The sequence below is a fragment of the Schistocerca cancellata genome, chromosome 6, assembly GCF_023864275.1.
Source record: "Schistocerca cancellata isolate TAMUIC-IGC-003103 chromosome 6, iqSchCanc2.1, whole genome shotgun sequence".
NCBI classification, from domain to species: Eukaryota; Metazoa; Arthropoda; class Insecta; order Orthoptera; family Acrididae; genus Schistocerca; species Schistocerca cancellata.
This window is the reverse complement of record NC_064631.1, coordinates 403665303-403681181: the sequence shown is the minus strand read 5'-3', so window position 1 is coordinate 403681181 and position 15879 is coordinate 403665303. Positions and strand designations below refer to the sequence as shown.

Sequence of the window (15879 nt, the reverse complement as noted above, 5' to 3'; positions counted from 1 at the left end):
GATGTAGATGTAAACGGAGGAAAAAGCAGTCCCGCCGACGAGACGAGGGCAGCCGGAGCGGTGAAGCTGCGCAGGGTGTTTACGGAGGGAGGCAGACCGGGAAAGCAGCCGCAGCCGCGACTGGGGACTCGCGGTGCCAGAAAGCGTCTCCGCGCGGGCTTTCATCTGCAAACAGTGGGCGCGCCGCTCTGACGTAATCCCATCACGAGGCGCTCGTTAGCGGCAAATCCTCAGAGCTTAATTACAGAAGAATATCATTTGTCCACGCCGTCAGCAGGCTAGAAAGACTGTTATGCGTATCAGCAAAAACACGCGCTTCCTTAAAGATTGCTGATTTCATAAAAGAGATGCCATTACCGGCCCTCTCTGTTCTTTGAGAGCGAGCGCGCTTTCGTGCTCCTCTCCCCCCCCCCCCCCCACCCCTCCCTACCCGCTACTCTCTCCCCTCCCCGCACCTCCCTTCTCCGCGCGACTCTTCAGCCTTCCTTTCCTTTTGTCTTTCGTTTCACTTTTTTTTTCCCTTTTACCCTCGCATCTCTTTAGACTCGTCTGCGGCGGGTAGATTGTCAAAGGGATGACATTACAATTTGCCGTAACGAGAGGCAGGGGATAGAAAGAAAAGCGTGCGGAGAGCTTAATTCGCGCTCATGATTGCAACATGTTGGTGGCTCCTTTGCAGCCGGCGCTAATGGATGTGCCTAATAAAGCCCGGCCCGGCCGCCACTGGCGCCGCGGTCATTAACAGCCGGCACAGCCAGTGGGTGCTGCGGCTCGGGCCCCAACTTCGTCCCACAAAGTCACGGGCGCCCAGCAGCAGGGAAAGCGACGAGTGAAAGCGTGAACACGGAGTTACAGCTACGTCGGGACTACTCCGCAATTGTGTTTAAGTGACTCGGAAGAGAGTTCTTGCAACCAGTTCCAGAATATTCCTATTTTTTAACCGCCCCAGCCTCGAGCAGCACCTTGGAAAAATCCGTACCTAAAATCCTTCCGAGCCACCTCTGGTTTCTCTAATTCTATTACGATGGTCATATCTCCCAAAGTAAGTCGCCCCTAAAAAAATATTTTCGCTTCCGGTGGAATTTTGAGAAAATATGATGCCGAAACGAAAAAAGTCTTTTTCGTTCAATTTCATTGTGGCGCGGTGGTACAGCAATACTTCACTGTAATCAATACTAAAAAAACAGCCCTAGGTTACACAATGCTTTTTATCGGTTCAAAAACGACGCGTTTCATCCAGGTAGGGAATCATCAGGTATCTGGAAATACAGTGAAAAACGGATATAACAAATAACTGGGCATGTTCCGATCCTGAGCTACTATACTCAAAAGTGAATTCCGCAGCTAGTGGTCTCGTTGCCGCGTTCTCGTTTTCGGAGCAGGGGTCCCGGGTTCGATTCCCGGCGGGGTCAGGAATTTTCACCTGCCTCGAGATGACTGGGTGTTTGTGTTGTCCTCATTATTTCATGATCATTCATGAATGTGGCGAGTTTGGACTGATCATAGGCTGGGAATTTGGACGGGCGCTGATAACCGCGCAGTTGAGCGCCCCACAAACCAAACATCATCATCATCATCATCAAAAGTGAAAACCAGAAATGTAAATATATGAGACGTAAAATATAGGAAAATACATATAAAATATTTTACAGTTACTCTCATAAAGCCGGTAAACGTACGTGGAGAATACCGTAAGGGATGGCATGAAAACCATCAAGGATAAACGTACAGAAGAATACTTGATAAGTATAACCGTCGCTTTACCTCGTGTGATATCGTCATCATCCGTAGTAGCGTAGAGTCAGAGTGCGCTCATAAACTGTAAACATTGTCCCGGTACAAAGAGCTGAGGGTCGAATGGCCCTCATTTGGTGTATACACAGTAATAATAGAATCGGAAGCGACTGATTGCACTGGTAAAGATAACCGACACTAGATGGCACCACATGCAGGTACAGTTTATGAGGGAGTTCTTTTTCTACGGTGGTACGAATGATGACCCGCATCCAAAGAGCTAACCGGCGTTTACAACTTCTAAGTATTCTTCTGTGCGTTTATTCTTGGTCGTTTTCATACCATCTTCTATGGTTTTCTTCACGTAAGTTTACCGGTCGTTTTAGGCATATTTGACGAATGATTGTTCGAAATAATTATAAAATATTTTATACGTGCTTTGCTATCTTTTACGTCTTATATATTTACGTTTTTGGTTTTCATTTTTGAGTATAGCAGCTCATGGTAGGATCACGCCTGGTTATTTATTATGTCCATGTTTCATTGTACTTCCAGATAGCCTAGTGTCTTACCCGAGTCAGACACGCTGTTTTTGAGACAACAAAGAGCTTGTCAAGCTAACACAGTTCCTTAATATTAATGAAAAACGCAAGTCTTTTAATCATTGACTCTACTAATCGCGCATCATATTCATTCCTGTCTCTCCCCCATTTCTCTATAATACAAAACGACCTGCCCTTCTCTGAAACTTCTCGATACCCTCCGTAAATCATATCCGGTAACGATCCCATACCTCACAGCAGTACTATGTAAGAGGACGGACAGTAGTAGTGTACGCAGATCCTGCCCTGGATTTATTGTATGCTCCAAATATTCTGCCAGTAACACGCAGTCTTCGGTTCGCCCTCACCATCAAAATTTTCTTTGTGGCAATACAGTTTCAGTTGTTCGTTCGACAACCTCTAAATTTATGTGTTTCATCGTGGAAACGAAATTTAACGGATTTTTTTTTTTTTAGTAGACGCATGGAGGACCTTAAACTATTTATTGTTTATGAACAACTGCCACTTCTCGCACGATAAATGTATCTTCAGTAAAGCGTTTTACAATTAGTTTTTATATTCTGATGACTTTACTAGACGGTAAACGGCAGCATCATCTGCAGACAATCTAAGAGGGCTCCTCAGATTGTTTCGTAAACCGTTTATATAGATTAGGAAGAGTGGAGAACTTGCAAAACGTCCTAGGGGAACCTCGCACATCACTACTGTTCCACTGGATAATTTCCCGTCAGGTACTACGAATTGCAACTTTTTTCACAGGAAATCACGAATCAATTCCCACAGTTTATCTGATATTCCGTAAGCATGCCGGCCGCGGTGGTCTAGCGGTTCTGGCGCTGCAGTCCGGAACCGCGGGACTGCTACGGTCGCAGGTTCGAATCCTGCCTCGGGCATGGTTGTGTGTGATGTCCTTAGGTTAGTTAGGTTTAAGTAGTTCTAAGTTCTAGGGGACTTATGACCTAAGATGTTGAGTCCCATAGTGCTCAGAGCCATTTGAACCATTTTTATTCCGTAAGCACACAATTTCACGGTTTCGTTCGACAACAGTCTGTAAACTGAACGGAGGAGAAAATAGCAGTGCTTTTGTTTAAGAGTTCATTCTTTCACTCAGTTATGGTGAAAGCCGAAAACTGTACATCAAAACGGCTTGTTCGAAATCAGCATATGATTACTATGTAATTTCTAGCAGTTTTTCTTTTTTAATCGAACTACAATGTGGTCAATTTCTAAGCAGACGATTTAGAATATGAGACCTTTCATACTTTTACATCTGTATCCTTGTGAACGAAGATAGGTGAGAAAATTAAATACGTGAGATAATATTTAAACCGAAGGGATAATGCCCAGCTACAAGAAAAGTAATAATTAAATCAAGGGTAATCACAACGAAAGTTAAACGTGTGTAACACAAAAATTGCCCCAATGCTGTAATAGGACGTAGAACATTCAGTAGGCTACCACCAACAGCAGTAGAGAAAAACTGACGGTATTTGAGAGAAAGATCATAAGAAACATTTTTGGACCTGTGAAGGAAGAAAAATGGTGGAGGCGACTGAAAAATGGATGAGCCTAATATTGGGCAAAAAGCAAATGTTAGGCGACTACATTGGACTGCACATGTTACGAGGATGAAAGATGATACTTTCCCGAAAATAGCGTTCGTAGGAGAGCCAGAGGGAAATTGCTCTTGGGGAAGATCAAGAACAATGGGGGATGGATTATGGAAAGATTTGCAACAACTAAGATTCACAGGAAACTGGATCTAAGCTGCACAGGACGGTATTTCCTGGACGCAGTTTGTAAAGTCGGAGCATAATCTACAAGATCTCTAAACACTGTTTAAAAAAACTCCTCGTGAATCAGATTAGAAGCTTTCAGACACCTATTTAGCTACCAGTGCGAAGGAAACCAAACACCAATACGGAGGGTTCAGCGTCCTGGAACCTTTTTTAAACATCACAAGTGGACGAAATAAAGCCGGCCGGTGTGGCCGTGCGGTTCTAGGCGCGTCAGTATGGAACCGCGTGACCGCTACGGTCGCAGGTTCGAATCCTGCCTCGGGCATGGATGTGTGTGTTGTCCTTAGGTTAGTTAGGTTTAAGTAGTTCTAAGTTCTAGGGGACTGATGACCTCAGAAGTTAAGTCCCATAGTACTCAGAGCCATTTGAACCATATTTTTGGACGAAATAAATCTGGGGTGAACAGTCTGGTATGAGTGTGCATAGGACACAATATTTCGACAATCGACCACGTTGCCATCATCAGGTGCGCACCTGATGATGTCAACATGGTCGATTGCCGAATATTGTGTCCCATGAACACTCATACCAGACTGTTCACCCGAGATTTATTTCGTCATAAAATACGCCTGGAGAAACTGAAGAATCACATCACAAGTGGAAAGATACAACTAGAGAGGAAAAATACTACGTCTTTATCAGCACTTTTCAGTCACTAATAATAACTCTCCAGCTTTTGCTAAATTTTTATCTCTGCATTTCATCATAAAACAAAATTTCGCCTTATTAGGATATGATTGTCAAAGAAAATGTCATAATTATTGCGCTGATAAAGACGGTGTCGAACAGTAACAGACGGAGTATTTAATTTTTAATTGTACAAAACAGAAAAGAATATTAGCCCGGAAAAAGTCGGGGGAAGTTATATAAGCTGTCATTCCGACAGATGGTGGAGGGAACGAACTGGAGGGATTTCTAGTGGGTTGTAAGAGTTTCCACTCACGTGCCATTAGCGAAAAAAAAATTTTAAAATAAAACTTGATGAACGAACAGCTACAGTAGAGATAAGGTAGAATTAATAAAGCTTGTGAACCTTTTGCGGACTGAGCTCAGTTCTAAATAAATAATTGCAATAATGATAACGAAATTACTTTCGTTAATTTACTGAACATTGTAAGATTCACGACCAAGTAATTTGACTGACCGGTGAGATACCACAATTTGAATGAAATGTAGATATTTTACTCGCTATTCACTTGAAAAACTTTCATACCTGTCCTCCCCATTGGAATACAGCGTTAATAGCGTTTCAAGTAAGACTCGGAAATCACTACAATACGCATATAATGACGATTATCTGTATATTCATAATGACCACTCTGACACAGTACTTAAACCCTTAAGGTGTGTTCACCATGTTGATCACGATATTCCTGAGCTGGACTAACACAGATGCTACACTAGTCGCGTCCCCGCTTTCGGCGTCCCTGCCTCACCACCCTGCCGAGCACAGCAAGCAGCTGAAGGTCTGTCGCAGCTGCAGTCCTCACCACTAACGGGTGGAAAACCTTTTTTTATGCTCGTTTCCCGCAACGATCATAGTTCTCGTTATCGGGCAGTTGGCTACAACCAATGGCCCTGGATTGCATGTGTAAGTCAACTGAGACTACATATACTACTTTTCTACACTACTGCCCATTAAAATTGCTACACCACGAAAATGACGTGCTACAGACGCGAAATTTAACCGACAGGAAGAAGATGCTGTGATATGCAAATGATTAGCTTTTCAGAGCATTCACACAAGGTTGGCGCCGGTGGGTCACCTACAACGTGCTGACATGAGGAAAGTTTCCAACCGATTTCTCATACACAAACAGCAGTTAATCGTCGTTGCCTGGTGAAACCTTGTTTTGATGCCTCGTGTAAGGAGGAGAAATGCGTACCATCACGTTTCCGAGTTTGATGAAGGTCGATATCCAATGACTGTTAGCAGAATACGGAATCGGTGGGTTCAGGAGGGTAATACGGAACGCCGTGCTGGATCCCATCGGCCTCGTATCACTAGCAGTCGAACTGACAAGCATCTTATCCGCATGGCTGTAACGGATCGTGCAGCCACGTCTCAATCCCTGATTCAACAGATGGGGACGCTTGCAGGACAACAACCATCTGCACGAACAGTTCGACGACGATTACAGCAGCACGGACTATTAGCTCGGGGACCATGGCTGCGGTTACCTTTGACGCTGCATCACAGACAGGAGCGCCTTCGATGGTGTACTCAACGACGAACCTCGGTGCACGAACGGCAAAACGTCATTTTTTCGGATGAATCCAGGTTCTGTTTACAGCATCATGATGGTCGCATCCGTGTTTGGTGACATCGCGGTGAACGCACATTGGAAGCGTGTATTCGTCATCGCCATAATGGCGTATCACCCGGTGTGATGGTATGGGGTGCCTTGGTTACACGTCTCAGTCACCTCTTGTTCGCATTGACGGCACTTTGAACAGTGGACGTTACATTTCAGATGTGTTACGACCCGTGGCTCTAACCTTCAGTCGATCCCTGCGAAACCCTAAATTTCAGCAGGATAATGCACGACCGCATGTTGCAGGTCCTGTACGGGCCTTTCTGGATACAGAAAATGTTCGACTGCTGCCCTAGCCAGCACATTCTCCACATGTCTCACCAATTGAAAACGTCTGGTCAATGGTGGCCGTATAACTGGCTCGTCACAATACGCCAGTCACTATTGATGAACTGTGGTATCATGTTGAAGCTGTATGGGCAGCTGTACCAGTACACGCCATCCAAGCTCTGTTTGATTCAATGCCCAGGCGTATCAAGGCCGTGGTTGTTCTGGGCACTGATTTCTCAGGATCTATGCACCCAAATTGCGTGAAAATGTAATCACATGTCAGTTCTAGTATAATATATTTGTCCAATGAATACCCGTTTATCATGTGCATTTCTTCTTGGTGTAGCAATTTCAATGGCCAGTAGTGTATTTACTGGTGTGACTTTCACCAAATCCGTGTAGCAGCAACTAAATAAAAGAGACTCTCTCTTTCCTGACCATGGAAGCTTGAATTCTCTTATCAGTAACTTTTCTATCAATGTGTGACAGCCCAGAACTCACTGTGATGGTCTGCGGTGGAGTACCATACTTGAAAGGCCAAAGAACTTATTATTAACTTTTAGAAAAATTCTACTAAATAATATCAAATAATATTGACATAGTACATGAAATGCTTCACTTCTCCCCTCTTTGAACTGTCTCCTTTGGCTAGAGTTAAGGATTAGGAGATGCGACGACCGCTATGATCTGCCACCGCTGTCTCGTATGTCCAGAAGAGCAAGGGGAGCAGCGTCGATATGCGATACAGCTGATACTGCATTCCTTCCAGCACGTGACTGACGCAACAGCGGTACTGGAAGTACCTTAGGCTTGCCAGAGGTCGTCAATTGGGCGAGTCGCAAAACCGTATAACATTTCGTGATCTGGCTGGGAAGGCTCGTCAAGGATGCTGTCGATAATTAAGGCCTTTGTTCTTATTGAGGTCTGGTTGTTGTTGTGGACTTATTCCAAAGAGTGATTTGATGCAGTTCTCCACGCTAGTCTATCCTGGCAACGTACATGCATTAGAACGTGCACACTGTGGTTATGCCTAGATGTCTCGATGCCCCTCTAGTTTTTACCCCCACACTTCCCTCCATACTGATCCCCTCCTGTAGTCAAATTGTGCCACGAACTTCTCTTTTCCCCAATTCGATTCGGCATTTCTCGTTGGCAGCACCCGTGGTCCAGGGAGTAACGTCTTTGATGCATAATCAAAGCGTCTTCGGTCCCGGGTTTGAATGCAGCCGCTGCTTAGATTTTGATTAATAATTAGCATTGGCTGCCGAAAACTTCCGGCAGAAGACGTCGCCAGTCATTCTGCCAACAGCTTTGTAAAAGAGGGCGGAGGAGTGTACGAAGATTCAGGGAACTCTCTTGTCCTAGGGATGGGAAACTGCCCCTAAAGGCGGAAGAATCAGCAATGATCAACGACATTAGGATGCAGAAGGCAATGGAAACAACTGCATTAAAGACACGTAACATGTATCCACAGAGGACTGCCAAGGGGGAGGTTACCATGAGAAAAAGATTGAATAATCAACTGAAGGATAACGTTCTACGAGTCGGAGCGTGGAAAGTCAGAAGCTTGAACATTGTAGGGAAACTAGAAAATCTGAAAAGGGAAATGCAAACGCTCAATCTAGAGATAGTAGGGGACAGTGAAGTGAAGTGGAAACCAGACAATAATTTCTGGTCAGATGAATATAGGGTACATCTACATCTACATCTACATTTATACTCCGCAAGCCACCCAACGGTGTGTGGCGGAGGGCACTTTACGTGCCACTGTCATTATCTCCCTTTCCTGTTCCAGTCGCGTATGGTTCGCGGGAAGAACGACTGTCTGAAAGCCTCTGTGCGCGCTCTAATCTCTCTAATTTTACATTCGTGATCTCCTCGGGAGGTATAAGTAGGGGGAAGCAATATATTCCATACCTCATCCAGAAACGCACCCTCTCGAAACCTGGCGAGCAAGCTACACCGCGATGCAGAGCGCCTCTCTTGCAGAGTCTGCCACTTGAGTTTGTTAAACGTCTCCGTAACGCTATCACGGTTACCAAATAACCCTGTGACGAAACGCGCCGCTCTTCTTTGGATCTTCTCTATCTCCTCCGTCAACCCGATCTGGTACGGATCCCACACTGATGAGCAATACTCAAGTATAGGTCGAACGAGTGTTTTGTAAGCCACCTCCTTTGTTGATGGACTACATTTTCTAAGGACTCTCCCAATGAATCTCAACCTGGTACCCGCCTTACCAACAATTAATTTTATATGATCATTCCACTTCAAATCGTTCCGCACGCATACTCCCAGATATTTTACAGAAGTAACTGCTACCAGTGTTTGTTCCGCTATCATATAATCATACAATAAAGGATCCTTCTTTCTATGTATTCGCAATACATTACATTTGTCTATGTTAAGGGTCAGTTGCCACTCCCTGCACCAAGTGCCTATCCGCTGCAGATCTTCCTGCATTTCGCTACAATTTTCTAATGCTGCAACTTCTCTGTATACTACAGCATCATCCGCGAAAAGCCGCATGGAACTTCCGACACTATCTACTAGGTCATTTATATATATTGTGAAAAGCAATGGTCCCATAACACTCCCCTGTGGCACGCCAGAGGTTACTTTAACGTCTGTAGATGTCTCTCCATTGAGAACAACATGCTGTGTTCTGTTTGCTAAAAACTCTTCAATCCAGCCACACAGCTGGTCTGATATTCCGTAGGCTCTTACTTTGTTTATCAGGCGACAGTGCGGAACTGTATCGAACGCCTTCCGGAAGTCAAGGAAAATGGCATCTACCTGGGAGCCTGCAACAGCAGCAGAAAATGGTATAACTTAAGTAGGATTCGTTATGAACAGGAAGGTATGGCAGAGAGTGTGTTACTGTGAACAGTTCAGTGATAGGGCTGTTCTTATCAGAATCGACTCAAAACCAACACCGACAACCATAGTTCAGGTATATATGCCGACGTCGCAATCTAAAGACGAGGAGACAGAGATAGTGTATGACGATATTGAAAGGATAATACAGTATGTCAAAGGATATGAAAATCTAATAATCATGGGAGACTGGAATGGAGTTGTACGGGAAGGAGTAGAAGAAAAGGTTCCAGGAGAATATAGGCTTGGGACAGGGAATGAGAGAGGAGAAAGACTAATTGAGTTCTGTAACAAGTTTCAGTCAGTAATAGCGATTACTCTGTTCAAGAATCACAAGAGGAGGAGGTATACTTGGAAAAGGCCGGGTGATACGGGAAGATTTCAGTTAGATTAAATCATGGGCAGACAGAGATTCTGAAATCATATTCTGGATTGTAAGGCGTACACAGGGGCAGACATAGATTCAGACCACAATATAGTAGTGATGAAGAGTAGGCTGAAGTTTAAGACATTAGTCAGGGAGAATCAATATGCAAAGAAGTGGGATACGGAAGTTCTAAGGAATGACGAGATACGGTTGAAGTTCTCTAAAGCTGTAGATACGGCAATAAGGAATAGCTCAGTAGGCAGTACAGTTAAAGAGGAATGGACATATCTGAAAAGAGCCATCACAGAAGTTGGGAAGGAAAACATAGGTACAAAGAAGGTAACTGCGAAGAAACCATGGGTAACAGAAGAAACACTTCAGTTGGTTGATGAAAAGAGGAAGTACAAAAATGTTCCGGGAAACTCAGGAATACAGAAATACAAGTCGCTGAGGAATGAAATAAATAGGAAGTGCAGGATAGCTAAGACGAATAGGCTGCAGAAAAAATATGAAGACATCGAATAAGAAATGATTGTCGGAAGAACAGACTCAGCATACACGAAAGTCAAAACAACCATCGGTGTCATTAAAAGGAAGGGTGGTAACATTAGGAGTGCAACGGGAATTCCACTGTTAAATGCAGAAGAGAGAGCGAATAGGTGGAAAGAATAGATTGAAAGTCTCTATGAGGGGGAAGATTTATTTGATGTGATAGAAGAAGAAACAGGAGTCGATTTAGAAGAGATAGGGGATCCAGTATTAGAATCAGAATTTAAAAGAGTTTTGGAGGACTTAAGGTCAAATAATGCAGAAGGGATCGATAAAATTCCATCAGAATTTCTAAAATCATTGGAGGAGTGGCAACAAAACGACTATTCACATTGGTGTGTACAATGTATGAGTCTGTGCGATATGCCATCTGATTTTCGGAAAAAGCATCATCCGCACAATTCCGAAGACGGGAAGAGCTGACAGGTGCGAGAACTACCGCACAATCAGATTAACAGCTCATGCATCTAAGTTGCTTACAAGAATAATATACAGAAGAATGGAAAAGAAAATTGAGGAAATAATACATGACGATCAGTTTGGCTTTAGGAAAGGTAAAGGCACGAGAGAGGCAATTCTGACGATGCGGTTAATAGTAGAAGCAAGATTAAAGAAAAATCAAGACACGTTTATAGGGTCTGTCGACCTGGAAAAAGTTCTCGACAATGTAAAATGGTGCAAGATGTTCGTAATTCTGAGAATAGTAGGGGTAAGCTACGTGGAGAGACGGCTCATATACAAAATGCACACCAGCCAAGAATGAATAATAAGAGTGGACGACCAAGAACGAAGTGCTAGTATTAAAAAGGTTGAAAGACAAGGATGTAGCCTTATGTCCCTACTGTTCAATCTGTACATCGAGGAACCAATGATGGAAATAAAAGAAAGGTTCAGGAGTGGAATTAAAATTGGAGGTGAAAGGATATCAATGATACGATTCGCTGATGACATTGCTATCCTGAGTGAAAGTGAAGAAGCATTACATGATCTGCTGAACGGAATGAACAGTCTGGTACAGAGTATTGATTGAGAGTAATTCGAAGAAAGACGAAGGTAATGAGAAGTTGTAGAAATGAGAACAGCGAGAAACTTAAAATAAGTATCGGTGGTCATGAAGTAGATGAAGTTGAGGAACTCTGCTACCAAGGCAGTAAAATAATCCATGACGGACTGAGCAAGGAGGACATCGAAAGCAGACTAGCAATGGAAAAAAGGGCATTCCTGACCAAGAGAAGTCTACTAATCTCAAATACCTGCCTTAGTTTTAGGAAGAAATTGTATGATATTGAAACATGGACTGTGGGAAAACCGGAACAGAAGAGAATCGAAGCATTTGTGATGTGGTGCTACAGACGAATGTTGAAAATTAGGTGGACTGATAAGGTAAGGAATGCGGAGGCTTGTGCAAAGTCGGAGACGAAAGGAATATGTGGAAAACAGCGACAAAGAGAAGGGACAGGATGATAGTACATCTGTTAAGACTTGAGGGAATGACTTCCATGGTGCTAGAGGGAGCTGTAGAGGGCAAAAACTGTAGAGGAAGTCAGAGATTGGAATACATCCAGTAAATTATTGAGGACGTAGGTTGCAAGTGCTACTCTGAGATGAAGAGGTAAGAACTGGAGAGGAATTCGTGGCGGGTCGCATCAAATCAGTTCGAAGGCTGACGACAGTAAAAAACCTTCCTCGTTAGTTATTCGATCTACCATTTTTTTAAAACTCTTTTGTAGCACCACATTTCAAGAACTTATTCTCTCATCTGAGCTACCTGTTACCAGCGTAGTATCATGTCCTAATTCATCTCTCCCGTCCACTGGATACTGTATCGGCGTTTAAGACCTCGATAGTTCTGCTCTCTATTTACAAGCAACGCGTGATTGGACGGCTTGTATGGTACAGCATAATTACACGAATTAGACACCAGTCGCATTTCATCCCGTTAAGCAACTGGGTAACGTGGTGCTGTTTTTGACGAACTCAGCTTGAAATAAGGGGAAGGAAGGGAGCACAAATTCACAATGGGGAAAAGTCGTAACATGTCATGTCGTGACCAACCATGTGCGCAAGCCATGTTTCTCTTTGTAGTTGCCTTGGCCAATTTCCACTTGCGAGGGGGAAGGATGTTTCTGTTCGGCTGAAGACGATGGGCTGGGCTTTGCTTAATCCCCCTAAATGGTGTTGGTCGGAACGGCCGATGGTTTCCAATCCGTATCAGAAAAAGTTCTTAAAGTTCTGCCAGGAGGCAGCACCTTACAAATGCGCTGTAACCAAGAGCAGGAGATGGCCAAAGAGAATTCCTACATTCCGTTACTCATTCTATATGTCTGTAAGGACAATACGTTAAACAATTTCGTGGAGAGGTCTGAAGCTGAAATAGAAGAGCTGGCCGGAACTCACGGTGCGGTTGATGCGACACGTCGTGGGCCGTCTGGGTTAAACTGAGGGTCATTTCGCAGTTCTGGAGTTAGAGATTACTTTTTCGGTAGGAAAATCTTATAAAGCAGTTGAAAGTGCTTTCCTGTGCGCGGGCACTGAATTCTGATTAGATACTTTCCTGAAACTTCCTGGCAGATTAAAACTGTGTGCCCGGCCGAGACTCGAACTCGGGACCTTTGCCTTTCGCGGGCAAGTGCTCTACCAACTGAGCTACCGAAGCACGACTCACGCCCGGTACTCACAGCTTTACTTCTGCCAGTACCTCGTCTCCTACCTTCCAAACTTTACAGAAGCTCTCCTGCGAAACTTGCAGAACTAGCACTCCTGAAAGAAAGGATATTGCGGAGACATGGCTTAGCCACAGCCTGGGGGATGTTTCCAGAATGAGATTTTCACTCTGCAGCGGAGTGTGCGCTGATATGAAACTTCCTGGCAGATTAAAACTGTGTGCCCGACCGAGACTCGAACTCGGGACCTTTGCCTTTCGCGGGCAAGTGCTCTACCAACTGAGCTACCGAAGCACGACTCACGCCCGGTACTCACAGCTTTACTTCTGCCAGTACCTCGTCTCCTACCTTCCAAACTTTACAGAAGCTCTCCTGCGAAACTTGCAGAACTAGCACTCCTGAAAGAAAGGATATTGCGGAGACATGGCTTAGCCACAGCCTGGGGGATGTTTCCAGAATGAGATTTTCACTCTGCAGCGGAGTGTGCGCTGATATGAAACTTCCTGGCAGATTAAAACTGTGTGCCCGACCGAGACTCGAACTCGGGACCTTTGCCTTTCGCGGGCAAGTGCTCTACCAACTGAGCTACCGAAGCACGACTCACGCCCGGTACTCACAGCTTTACTTCTGCCAGTACCTCGTCTCCTACCTTCCAAACTTTACAGAAGCTCTCCTGCGAAACTTGCAGAACTAGCACTCCTGAAAGAAAGGATATTGCGGAGACATGGCTTAGCCACAGCCTGGGGGATGTTTCCAGAATGAGATTTTCACTCTGCAGCGGAGTGTGCGCTGATATGAAACTTCCTGGCAGATTAAAACTGTGTGCCCGACCGAGACTCGAACTCGGGACCTTTGCCTTTCGCGGGCAAGTGCTCTACCAACTGAGCTACCGAAGCACGACTCAGGCCCGGTACTCACAGCTTTACTTCTGCCAGTACCTCGTCTCCTACCTTCCAAACTTTACAGAAGCTCTCCTGCGAAACTTGCAGAACTAGCACTCCTGAAAGAAAGGATATTGCGGAGACATGGCTTAGCCACAGCCTGGGGGATGTTTCCAGAATGAGATTTTCACTCTGCAGCGGAGTGTGCGCTGATATGAAACTTCCTGGCAGATTAAAACTGTGTGCCCGACCGAGACTCGAACTCGGAACCCGAATCAGTCTGCCTTCGGCGGTGCTACGGCACGGACGTCTGTTTACGTCCCTGCCGGAGAAGTTCGCGCTCGCGCGGTTGTTTATCTCGTCGGCGTACTAGTGCGTTTAGACGACTCGATATAGAATGGCACATGCATACCGAAAGTCGACTCTCAAGATTAGTTTTTCGAATGAATATGCGAGACCGAAAGCCTACGAAATAGAAAGGTTCCTACGAGACGAAGTTAAACTTGACTACAACGAACTTATCGGAAGCCACCTCTCCATAGTGAGCAGTGTTGTTTACGTCAAGCTGATTAACGACGCAGTATGTGACAGAATCATCCGAGATACTAAACATGGACTCAAATTTTGTCACTCTGATGGACATGTTGGAGAAGTAACTATTGATCATGCAGGACTGGGCTTACGGAACATACGTATTTTCGAACTTCCCTTCGAGGTTCCGTCTGACTTGGTCGTTGACGCCTTACGCCCATATGGAAGAGTGCTTAGCCACGTTGAGGAAAAATGGTCCAACTTCACGACTTACCCCGTTCTCAACGGAGTGCGTCAAATCAGAATAGAACTGACACGACATGTACCCTCGTACTTGTTCATCGGCGGATGCAGAGCTATAGTCATCTACGATGGACAACCCAAAACATGCTCAGGCTGTGGGAAGGAGGGCCACGTCCGTTCCGAATGAATGCAGCGGAGGATAGTGCAAGTTCCAAACGGCGAACCCGTACCTCCGTCCACGTTGACGCCGCTGCCACTAACGTATGCGGACGCATTTCGAACGGATCCCATCCCGAAGAATGACCAGCTACAGAATCCTGACAGTTTACGGCAACCGACTGCGGCAGAGACCGCCTCCAGTGACGAAACGACGCACACCTCTGCCGCTCCGGCGCCGACGACGCACTTAACCGAGCGGAAAGGATCGGTAGGAGAAATGGAAATTGATCCTGCTGTTGTGCCGACAGCTGCTTTCGTCCCTGAGCACCGGGAGTCACTTCTGCACTCGGATACGGAGGCGCACACGCGCAAACAACGATCACCGAAGCGCCACAAGAAACGACGGCTCGCGCCGTCGGATACCTGCTTACTGCAGTCCACGTCAGACGGACTTGGGTGTAACGTCGATACAGTGCATCCGGATGCGCAACGGGAGGATCTACCTCCCACACAGCAGTACGACGCGAATCATGCTATGCAGGGGTTGAATACAGACACACCGGACGGAAAGCCGACGGACGGAGTCCCTCCACCCACCGCAGCAACGCCACCGCCTTCGGTCAGCCCGGCCGGAGAGACACGACGGGAGCTGGACCTGCAGCACAGGAACTGGGCCGACGAATCAGATACTGACCCCCACACCGACGACGCACTCGCAATGGCGAGAGCTGCGTCCACCGGATGTTAACCGCGCAGAAGAGGCAGACTGACGCACAGACAGCATGTCACCGGGCAGCAGCACACAAATTAACATAAGCGTTCATGTGCGCTTTACGCACTGCGGAACAGCGGCAGGCATATCGAACAGCCTCTATTAATATTAATACGATCAGAACGCCTGTCAAATTGCAATTATTACGAGACATGT

The 15879-nt window shown here is 45.5% G+C and overlaps 1 non-coding gene across 1 annotated transcript; it reads right to left on the bottom strand.

Annotated features, from left to right (window-relative positions):
• Positions 1 to 13056: 13056 nt before the first annotated feature.
• Positions 13057 to 13131, bottom strand: Trnas-cga (transfer RNA serine (anticodon CGA)). Its single transcript has one exon. It is a non-coding gene; the product is annotated as a tRNA-Ser (tRNA).
• Positions 13132 to 15879: the final 2748 nt, after the last annotated feature.